This window comes from Ovis aries, chromosome 26, assembly GCF_016772045.2.
Source record: "Ovis aries strain OAR_USU_Benz2616 breed Rambouillet chromosome 26, ARS-UI_Ramb_v3.0, whole genome shotgun sequence".
Classification (NCBI taxonomy): domain Eukaryota; kingdom Metazoa; phylum Chordata; class Mammalia; order Artiodactyla; family Bovidae; genus Ovis; species Ovis aries.
This window is the reverse complement of record NC_056079.1, coordinates 44,006,638-44,016,223: the sequence shown is the minus strand read 5'-3', so window position 1 is coordinate 44,016,223 and position 9,586 is coordinate 44,006,638. Positions and strand designations below refer to the sequence as shown.

Genomic DNA, 9,586 nt, shown 5'->3' with positions numbered 1-9,586 from the left:
CGTTTTTTCCAGTAGTCACGTACAGATATGAGTTAGATCATAAAGAAGCCTGAGTGCTGAAGAATTGATGCTTTCAAATCGTGCTGCTGGAGAAGACTCTTGAGAGGCCCTTGGGCTGCAAGGAGGTCCAACCAGTCCATCCTAAAGGAGATCAACCCTGAATATTCACTGGAAGGACTGATGCTGAAGTTGAAGCTCCAACACTTTGGCCACCTGATACAAAGAGCAAACTCACTGGAAAATACGCTGATGCTGAGTAAGATTGAAGGCAAAGGATAAATGGACATCAGAAGATGAGATGGTTGGATGGCATCACCAACTCAATGGACATGAATGTGAGCAAACTCCAGGAGACTGTAAAGGAGAGGGGAGCCTGGTGTGCTACAGTTCATGGGGTCACAAAGAATCAGACGTGACTTAGTGACTGAGCAACAGCAACACTCCATTTAAAGTTATTATAAAATTGCTATTGTTTGTTCACTCAGCCATGAAGTTATAAAACACTGGCTGTGTTCTATTGCCTGTAAAGCATTGCCTGTATTCTCCATGCTGTACTATTGTCCATGTAGCTTATTTATTTCACAGGTCTTCCTTGTTTGCTCAGAGGGTAAAGTGTCTGCCTGCAATCCAGGAGACCTGGGCTTGATTCCTGGGTTGGGAAGATCCCCTGAAGGAGGAAATGGCAACCCACTCCAATATTCTTGCCTAGGAAACCCCATGGACAGAGGAGCCTGGTGGCTACAATCCATGGGATCACAAAAGAGTCAGACACAGCTTAGCAACTAACCAGCAGTGTGTATTTCTTAGTCCCATGCCAGCCTCTTACCCTCCCTGCTTTCTTCTCCCCACTGACAACCACAAGTTTCTTCTCAGTATCTGTGAGCTTATATCTGTTTTGCCATGTATATTTGCTTCTATTTTTTATGTTCCACAAATAAGTGATAACGCGGAGTATTTATCTTTCTCTATCTGACTTATTTCGCTAAGCATAACAACCACCCTGAATGCACCAATCTCATCTGACCTGGCAAGCTAAGCAGAGTTGGGCCTGCTTAGGTCTTGGATGGGGGACCCGCTTTGATAATGTAGATGTTAAAACCTACATACATAAGTATGTAAATATAACTACACAGATACACAAACATCTATCTACTGGTCAAAATTTATAGGAAAAGGAATATTCCAGCCTTTATTGGAATATCTCTATCCCTTCACTGTGTTGATGTTCACCTAGCATATATAACTTAATATCTTACATATCACACAGTCTCTGAGCCAGTTCAGAACTACTTGTGTTAGTTCACAGATCTGTATATTTCGTGTTATACCAATAAATCACTCATTGAATTGCTGGACTTTTATAATAGATGTATTAATATTTTATATATATCTGATCATGAACGTGTCTTATTTCCCTTTTTCAAAACAGTTTTCCAAAAGTTTCTGAATAGCTTAAAATTATTTTGTCCAATTTCAAATAGATTTCCATTGATATTTTTTATGAGGTTTCAATCAACATACGATGTATTTTTAAACATAAATAATGCCTTTTCAAAACTCAATCTTTCCATCCAGGAAAACCTTTGTTTATTAATTTAAATTTGCATAGTCCTTAGAAAGTGTTATAGCTTTGCCATTTCTCATGAGAATTGATTATTTATGCACTTTACCTATTCCTATTGTTTTATTAAAGAAAACTTCACTATATTATACATTCAAACTAGCCTTATAAATATTTAGGAACTCTCTTGCTTTTTTGTTTAGTTGCTTTGTTGAATCTTGTCATTAAATTATTGTGATTAATCTATTACAGTGACTCCTCTAGATACTTTTCAAAAAATGAATATAACGACATCAATCCTATTGTTTCATTCTTTCCAATAGGTTTCAGTTAGTCAATTCAGTCGCTCAGCTGTGTCCATCTCTGCAACCCATGGACTGCAACATGCCAGGCTTCCCTGTCCATCACCAATTCCTGAGGTTTACTCAAGCTCATGTCCATCGAGTCAGTGACGCCGTCCAACCGTCTCATCCTCTGTTGTCCTCTTCTCCTCCCACCTTCAATCTTTCCCAGCATCAGGATCTTTTAACCAGTGAGTCAGTTCTTTGCATCAAGTGGCCAAAGTATTGGAGTTTCAGCTTCAACATCAGTCCTTCCAATGAATATTCAGAAGTGATTTCCTTTAGGATGCACTGGTTTATTTCTTGTTATACATTCTTTTTCTTTTCTCTTCCTTTTGCCTTTGACTAGAACCTCCAGAAAATTGTTTAACAGTAATGGCAGCTATTGTCACACATTTTGTTATTTAGAAATTAGATGGTGTACCACTACAGCTGCATGTTTCCAAGTATTATCCTTTGAATGTTAGCTCTCCAGATGCACTGGGAGAAAAGAATTTCTTTCTTTTCCCTTTAAGTCTGTAAAGCTTCTTGTAAAAATGTTTAAGAAATTGTTTTAAGAAAACAACCCAGCACTGGAGTTGAGGAGCGTGCACACACGCTCAGGGCAGCTTGAAGAAGTCCAGCAGGAAAGACTGTCCTCTCCACTGGCAGCAGCAAGCTGCCCTCTCGTGTGCAGCCGCTGAGAAGCCACCACAACTTCAAACTCACGCTCCTCCAAAGACCTTTTGTTGAGACCATCTCTTTCCAACTTCCTCCTTTCCTCTGTAGAAGAACAACTGTTATCACTTGTTCCCATAATTTGCCTATGGTTCACCATGCTTGCTTGTCCCCAGTGAAATTCCTCTGCTATTCCCAAACTCATGTATCTTCTTAAATAAAACTGTTCTTTGCTCTGTTTAAACCTGGCTTTATCATTAAAGACTTATAGTGCATTTTTGCAGCTAAATATCTGAGAAATCCTGCAATTAAAAAAGTTTTTATTTTGTTTTGCTCCATTTTCAAACAGATTAGAGAATTTTTCATGGCATTTTAGTGAAAAACCATTAGAACTGATGTTTCATTGAACAGAATCAGTCATTGAAACTCGGGTGGGAGAAATGCTCTGCCCTGGGTGCAAGCTGTAAGGGATGCCCAGTAGTGGGTTGTGGGATCATAAGGTAGCTTGGCTTTTAATTTTTTTAAGTTGTCCATAGTGGCTATAAAAGAAAGAGTGAGAAAGAGAAGGTGAGGGAGGGAGGAAGGGAGGAAAGAAGAAAGAAACTTGAGGAAACAGCCAAGCGCATTCCTCTGGGCCCTTAATGCTTTTATGTGCATCCTTATAAGAGCGAGGCGGAGAGAGAAACAGGAAGGAAAGCGGAAGTGACCGCAAAGGCCGAAACGGAAGTGATGCAGCCAGGAGGCAATGAATGCCTGCGGCTGGAGGCCCGGCGGGGCAAGGACTGGACTGCCTCTTAGAGCTTTCGGAGGGAGCTTGGCCCTGCCAACACCGTGATTCTGGCGTCCAGAACCGTGAAAGCAAAGATTTCTGTTGTCGGAAGCCAACCAATTTGCTGTCGTTGGTTACAGGAGCCAGAGAAAACTAACTTAAGCACCGCGGTCAGATTCCCAGGTAAGCGGCTCTGAAAGGCCTACTTTTCATTTAAATAAATACACCCACATTTGTTCCAGGTCTGGAGTACCAGATCTTTTTCTTATACTCATGGGTTTTTTTTTCGCTTAGCAATTCTCTTGTATATATTGCTGGTAGCACACAAATGAACTTTACTGGATTTTACTTTTGCACTGATTGTCTTACATGTATTGATTTTCCTTTAGTCATCAGCCTATAGGGCCCTTTGAACAGAGCACACTTTGATAAAAGTGTTAAGATAAACTTGCGTAAACTAGTATATTCTTTGGCATCAGAGCAACTACTGAGTAAATAAGTGGTCTGGCTTGCTGAATTGGACACACTTCTAATTCAAACTGCAAATTGACTGCAAATATTTAACAACTAATATTTACAAAAAGAACACACATTATATACAAATATTATACATTAGAGTAAATGCTGATCTTGAAACGTTTATAACTATGAGAGAGAAAAACTCTTTTATCAGCCAAGTTATAAATCATTTCTGCATGAAGTTGTCAAAATCACCTGCAAATATCATTTTTGAGTCTAGTACTTTCTTTGCAAGCTAAATACAAAAAAAAAAAAAAAAAAGCCATCAGTGATAACTTGGCTTTGGGTATACCTAGATGTGTGACATCTATTTTTGCTGTAGTCCAGATGTTGCCACCTGTTTCCTATATCTTAAGAGATCTAACTGTTTAAGAATTAATGGTCACTAAATACAAGAGGCATTTCCCAGAAAAGAAGATTGTTTCTGGGCCTTAGATTGAGCCATATTAGTAGGAAAAAGACCAAGGGCAGGGGTGGGATGGGAGTGGAGAGTTAATCAACTCAAAAGAACAATGCCCTCAAAAATAAACTGAAATGATTAGGACAGACAGAGTAATGTCTGATAGATATTTTGGTGACCTAGTGAGTCCAGGACAGGCTGAATGGGTAGAAAACCAAGGTTCTCAGAAGATAATGCTCGTACACTTCTTTCCTTGAAAGCTAGATAGCAAGTGTCTGTGCCACTAGATCAAACTGACTCCATACCTGCTCGTCCGACTTGCTGCTCGACCAGCTGCGAGTGTGTGTCCTTGTCCTAAAGCTGAGGCTCCTGTGTTGCCTGTGCCGGTGTGAAATAAAAGAATATATATCCTTTTTCTTTCTCTTTATTATATATGCATATCTCTGTGTGTGGTGTGTAAAATCTGACCCCAGTTCCTGGAACAAAGCTCCTAGAGCTGAGGAACTCCCTCAGTGTTAAGAGCACAGGGAGCGTTGTTTGTTCTAATATTTGGTCTTTGGCCCTGATTTCTGACAGAGCATCTACACCCCTTGAAATCAGTCCCCTGGGTGCTAGGAGTGCCTGTGGCTCTAATAAGGTGGCACTAGTTGGGCTCCAGGATGGGATCTGGTCACTAGAGAGGCCAAGCCGTGATGAGAAGCTTTGATTTTCAGCCCTAGGCCCCATTCCCCAGAGAGAAGACAGGGCCTGGAAATTGACTTCATGGTCAGTCATGCCTCCATAAAAGTCCCTGAAGTATACAATTTCTGGATTAGTGTGCAGACCTAGTGTCAGAAGTATTGTGAGTGTGTGTGTAGAGGAAGAACCAGAGCGAGTGTGCGCTTCCCTGCAGCCTGTCGAGCAGCAGATGTGTCTCTGTGCGCATGATAGAGTACATTTATGCACGTTTGCATTTGTAGCTTCTGTAAATAAACATCAGTCTATATCAAGGATGCCAAGAATTTATTGACACATTAGTAATGGAAAGTGTTAATTTTTTTGAAAGTTATATATCAGTTTATGGATTAAAAGTTCTCATACACCATTATTGTGTTCTTTCCAACAAACCAGGAAAACAAATTTATTCCCGAGTTGTTCCATATCTCAACTGTGATCACTTCTTCTAACGTCATGAAACTAGTAAATGCCAGTGTCATGGCTCAGAGCCAGGGAGACCCAGGGCTCTTATTAATCCTCATGCTTTGCTCAGGAAGAAACTCCAGGAACATGAAGGACAGGGAGACAAGAATCCTTCAGGAGTTTTCCAGTGCGTGGGAGATAGCAGCATTGGGGCAAAACTTCTTGGAGTTTCCACATTCTTGAAACCCATCTGGTATTTCCAGCTGGTTCCTGAAAGGTGCACGAACACTACACAAGGGATATCCTGTGAAGAGGAAAGCACACGGCTGAAAGAGCCACCGAAAGCCCCAGGAGTTCCAGAGGCCTACCCAGATCAGCACTCTTTCTGTCCTCACCCCAAATGCCACACTCTCAGAGATAGGAAACCTCTACTGTTTATCCATCATATCATTTCACTGTTCCCCTCATACCCAACTGAAGCCAAATTGGACCTCTAGACCCTGAGACTGAATTAATTCCTGGGACAGAATTTTGATAAAGAAGAAAAGTTTTATTATTTTGCCAGGCAAAGGGGGACACAGAGGGCTAGTGCCCTCCAAACTTTATGTCGCACCCTGGAGAGGGCGGTGGGATGCCTTACAGTGTTCAGGGAGCAGGGTGTGATCAGCTCGTGGACATTCTCCTGATGATTCGGTGGTGAGGTAAGTAGGACTTAGAATCATCAACCTCCTGGTTCTAAGGAGTCTGGGGTCTACATGCTTGTGGGCAGCAAACAGTTCACTTCTCCCACTTGGTGGGGGTTTTGATATCTTCACTACGCCTCAAAGATACTGTGTGTGTATCCCTTGAGTGGAAGCCAGGGCCCTGCCCCAGGCCTATGCTGCTGTTCCTTGATTACCGCTCCTTGTCTCCACATCCCCTCCCGTCCTGACTACCAGCTGTTTGAACTTGCTTAGAACTCAGGTGTCCCTTGTGGCTCAGCTGGTATCCACCTGAAATGCGGGAGACCTGGGTTCAGTCTCTGGGTTGGGAAGATCCCCTGGAGAAGGGAAAGCCTCCCCACTCCAGTGTTCTTGCCTGGAGAGCTGGACATGACGGAGTGACTCTCACTTTCACTTAATCATTCATAGAACACTTTTGTTTACATTATCACATTATACTTTCTATATAATGCTTTTAATCGGGTGTTAATTCTATCTCCATTTTAAATCTTAGGTTCAGTTCAGTCACTCAGTCATGTCCGACTCTTTGCAACCCCATGAATCGCAGTACTCCAGGCCTCCCTGTCCATCACCAACTCCCGGAGTTCACTCAAACTCACGTCCATCGAGTCAGTGATGCCATCCAGCCATCTCATCCTCTGTCTTCCCCTTCTCCTCCTGCCCCCAACCCCTCCCAGCATCAGAGTCTTTTCCAATGAGTCAACTCTTCCCATGAGGTGGCCAAAGTACTGGAGTTTCAGCTTTAGCATCATTCCTTCCAAAGAACACATAGGACTGATCTTCAGAATGGACTGGTTGGATCTCCTTGCAGTCCAAGGGACTCTCAAGAGTCTTCTCCAACACCACAGTTCAAAAGCATCAATTCTACAGCGCTCAGCTTTCGTCACAGTCCAACTCTCACATCCAAACATGACCACTAGAAAAATCATAGCCTTGACTAGATGGACCTTTGTTGGCAAAGTAATGTGTCTGCTTTTCAATATGCTATCTAGGTTGTTCATAACTTTTCTTCCAAGTAGTAAGCGTCCTTTAATTTCACGGCTGCAGTCACCATCTGTAGTGATTTTGGAGCCCAAAAAGTAAAGTCTGCCACTGTTTCCACTGTTTCCCCATCTATTTCCCATGAAGTGATGGGACCAGATGCCATGATCTTCGTTTTGTTAATGTTGAACTTTAAGCCAACTTTTTCACTCTCCACTTTCACTTTCATCAAGAGGCTTTTTAGTTCCTCTTCACTTTCTGCCATAAAAGTGGTGTCATCTGCATATCCTAGGTTAGCAACAGTACATTATTCAGAATTGTATTTACAGTATAGTATATGCAGTTCTAAAATATAGGTCCTTTGGCTATCTTTTTCTTTCTGACCCAAGAAGATTCTATATTTAACTTATATACAAATTTTCCTTACTGAATGGAGGAGAAATAAGAGGCAAAATGTATAATGAATAGGGAAGGTAGACAAATACACCTTCTTTAGTGAATAATGTTCGACCTGAGCTTTCTGTAAAATCCATTCCCATTTTGCACAGTATCTACTCTCTGGATCTGAAAATCAGCTCTGAAATACCTGACTTAAAAAAATAACAGTGAGCTAGCAATGTATTGGAAAATAAGCAGTGTCATTCTGCAGACTGAGAGGGAAAGAGACTGCCAAAGACCCTGAGGCTTGGACCACAGACTCGTCCCTTTTTATCCATGGTTTCACTTTCTATGGTTTCTATTACCTGAGTTCATCCAAGGTCCAGAAATACTAAATGGAAAGTTCCAGAAATAATACATTTTAAACTGCATGCTGTTATGATTAGTGTGATGAAACCTCCTGCCATTCTGCTCTGTCTCACCTGAGTTCTCCAACCATTGATGTCATCCACTCCTGACATCCAGCCATCAACTTTGTCACGGTTCAGTCATCCAGGATCACCCAAAGCAAGTGAACCCCCTTCTGACAAATCATCAGAAGGTCAGTAATAGCCTAATATAGTGATCAAAATGCCTCCATCATTCATTTCACTCCATCTCTCCAAGTCAGCACATCAGCATCAGAAGAAGGTGGGGAAAACAGCACAATAGGATATTTTGATAAAAAGAGACCACATTCACATAGCCTTTATTACAGCGTGTGTTCTGTTTCATTCTTACCTCTTGTTGTTAATCTCTGACTGTGCCTGATTATAAATTAAGCTGTCTCGTAGGTGTATTTATAGGAAAAAACCCAGTAGGGAGCCATTTGCCCCATTTTCTTTCATCACTACCTTGCTGAATCACTGACTCCAGTTGTTCAATATCTTAAAACAAAAATATAACTTAATTTTTGAGTACTTAATATTAAAAAGACACATGCTGACTATATATTCATTTCCTCAAAAAATAACAAATGCATAGCTATAACATGTCAGTCAATAAATCTGTTGTTTAGGAGGCTGAGGTAAAAGAAATGTTAATGTTATTTGCTTTCAGGGAGCTTACATACTACCAATGTATATACCAAATATATGTATGCTACCATGCGTATACCAAATATATGCCTGAAAACATGCATATATTTGTAATATAGAATGGAGTTACAATAACTGAGTTATGGGAGAATATCTTTGGTAGCAACCAAGTGAGAAATAATTATCTCCAACTGTAATTGTTGAAGGAGACTTCACATAACAATCAAATTGATCTTAAATTTTAACTTGAAGCTTGTCGGATAAAGAAAGAGGGTGTGGAATCAGGCATTTCAGGCAGGTGGGTAAAAACAGATATGTGGGGAAAATGGTGTGATTGAGAATGGAGCATTCAATGAGCTGTGAATTTCCTAATATTGGCTGAGTTGAGCCAGAGGCAGAGTTCCCCAAAGAGAAAAACGACTAGCCAACAAAACAAAGTCGAGTTTATTGCTTACCTCAGGAACAGGTATTCTTCCCCAGTAGTAGTGATGGACAGAGTGAAGAGCAAATTTGGGTTATTTATTGAGAGTTTAAAATCAAGTTTAAGGTCTTTAAATATGAGAGTTGTAATGACGTATATTTTTGGATTTGTACACAGCATCAAGGCAAGTATTTTGAAGCAAGAGTTTAAGAAAGTCTTAGAGTACACACTATCATTTGATCCTTTCACCTGCAGAGCTGATGGATCTTTCGGGAACTGCCTGTAATGAAATACAGTTATCTGCAACTTCTAAAGTCATGTTAATATAGGCAGTAAGCTGTGTGGGTATGGATGGTTCTGATTCTTGGTTAGGATGAAATAGTCAATAAAAGTAAATTTCATCAGATGTTAAAGGGTCTTAGATGTAATTCAGATACCTCATATGTTCTCTCTTTGTCCTTCTTAAATTAATGATGCTCTGTAATTCTTGCTGTTGCTCAGCTACTCAGGATATTAAAATTATGAGTGTGCAAAGTCTTGAATTACTCAACTAGACATGTCCCACACTTTATACCACATATGAAAAATGGACTAAGTATGCCATTATTTCAGGTCTGGACGATGCCTAGTCTTTCTTCCTGA

General features: G+C 40.7%; 1 long non-coding RNA gene across 1 annotated transcript in view; it reads left to right on the top strand.

Moving 5' to 3' along the window:
• The first annotated feature begins 3,287 nt into the window (after positions 1-3,287).
• The window catches only part of LOC105605292 (uncharacterized), a 95,634-nt gene continuing 89,335 nt past the window's right edge, over positions 3,288-9,586 (top strand). Inside the window, exons 1-2 of the long non-coding RNA XR_003587113.3 lie at positions 3,288-3,511; positions 5,358-6,067. This is a non-coding gene — a long non-coding RNA (uncharacterized LOC105605292). The remainder of the gene's footprint in view (positions 3,512-5,357; positions 6,068-9,586) is intronic.